Source organism: Crocodylus porosus, unplaced genomic scaffold, assembly GCF_001723895.1.
Source record: "Crocodylus porosus isolate Cpor-Errol unplaced genomic scaffold, CroPor_comp1, whole genome shotgun sequence".
Classification (NCBI taxonomy): domain Eukaryota; kingdom Metazoa; phylum Chordata; order Crocodylia; family Crocodylidae; genus Crocodylus; species Crocodylus porosus.
Genome location: NW_017728918.1, coordinates 9,796,002 through 9,797,768, shown reverse-complemented (window position 1 = coordinate 9,797,768; position 1,767 = coordinate 9,796,002). Strand labels below are relative to the sequence as shown.

Genomic DNA, 1,767 nt, shown 5'->3' with positions numbered 1-1,767 from the left:
CAGTAATTTTGGTTACTGCACAATAAATGTGCACATGTAGACGTGCCCAGTGTGCCCACAGTTCATCTCAGTGCTGCACAGTGCAAGTTTGCCACCAACCTTTCTGCACCCTACTTCGTGCCTCTCCCACCTGTAATTAGAATCGTATAATTATGTAATCATATAATTATCATGTAATTATAGAGAAGTGGGGCTGGAAGGGAGCTCCAGAGGTCACATCTAGTGCACCCCCTGCCTGAGACTCAAACTATCCTACACAAATCCACTGTCCAACCTCTTAGCAAAACAGCACAGTCAGAGCCAGGAGCAGGCGAAATTAGTAGTAAGTGCGATTCCTAGAAGGGCTCCATTTGAGTTACCTTTTCCTGTTTTTCTAGGAATCAGTCCACCAATGCCTGTGCTTCAAAGCAGCTGCCATGGGAAGGCAAGCTTGCGTTAGTGGGGGCAAAGCCTGGGGCTTGCCCCAAGCTGGAGGTATAGGCATCCCCAATGGCAGCAGGTCCCCCTGATTCTCTAGACAGCTGAATGCAGAGAAAGAAGGAGCAAGGTAGCAAGAGAGAGGTCTAAGAATAACTCACACAGCCAGAGATCACTTCCTCTTGTCCACACCACTGTCCTAGCGCAAGCCCCTCCTGACCTGAATCCCAACCTGGCAGTATTGCCAGGTCTTGGGGATTGATGGGGTTATAAAGAGTCACGTGGGCTTTTCTTTTCTGTCCCATGAAGCAAGTGGAAAAGATGAACAAGGGCAGGCAATGGATGTAGGTCCCACAGACTGGGGAGAGAATTGAGCTTTCCAAGCCTGACGGTTTGTTGGCTTGCAGGTCCCTCATTAACTGCAAGGAGCAGGGACAAAGTAGAGCAATGGTAATATCACAACCCCGTTGGACTGCTCCTGGGTTGATACCCCAGTGCTGTTTCTAAAAAGGACCTGGAGGGCTGGAAGGAACCTCAGGAAGAACAGGATATTAAGGAAGGGTCACCAGGAAAACAATCAAGATCCATGATCCATGGGGATATTACTCCTGGCACCAATCCGCTTATTTGCTTCTGCTCTTTGCTCTTGGTCCATGGTTTCAGCACACCTAACCAGGCTAGCTGCATATGCCATCTCTTCGCTGGGGTATTTAAGATCAAGGGAGCTGGCTTCATTCCCATTTCAAGTCAGCACGACAGGAAGTGCTTAGATTAGCCGGTTTAGCAGATTGGGAGCAGACTATCTACCTTTCTACCCTACGTCACTGGTTCAAATCAGCCCCCAGCTGGCAGGTGACTGGCATTAACAGCTTAGGTCTCCTCGGTGGCACATGGAGAAGAAGTCATTGGGATCAGCCTGGCTGGTCCTAGATAAATACCCACCCTCAGGGAAGCAATGGAGCAGGCTCCCCAGGGAGGTGGTGCACTCTCCATCCATCAGAGGTGTTGGAGACCCGGGTAGACAAAGCCCTGGCTGGGTCGATGTAGCTGGGGCTGGTCCTGCTTGGAGCAGGTGGTTGGATGAGATCTGAGCTCCCTTCAACCCTCATTGCCTGTGATTCTAGAGAAAACACCATCCCTTCAATATTACTGAGTAAGCCAAGCAATTACAGCGGGACTCCCTTCTGCTGTCAAAAAGTCAGAGCTGTGGGGAAGAGCCTGCCAAAGCGCCTTAATTGCAAGCAGCTCTGCAACGAAAGATGGGTTTTAATCACCAGGAAAATACTCACTTTTGGTTGAAATCTCCCACTTTTTCAGCAAAAGGAAAACTCCAGAAGCCAATATTTTTTT

The 1,767-nt window shown here is 49.3% G+C and overlaps 1 protein-coding gene across 1 annotated transcript in view; it reads right to left on the bottom strand.

Annotated features, from left to right (window-relative positions):
- The window catches only part of LOC109311547 (angiopoietin-related protein 7-like), a 28,521-nt gene that overhangs the window by 9,023 nt on the left and 17,731 nt on the right, over window positions 1-1,767 (bottom strand). The gene's annotated exons all lie outside the window — the stretch shown is intronic.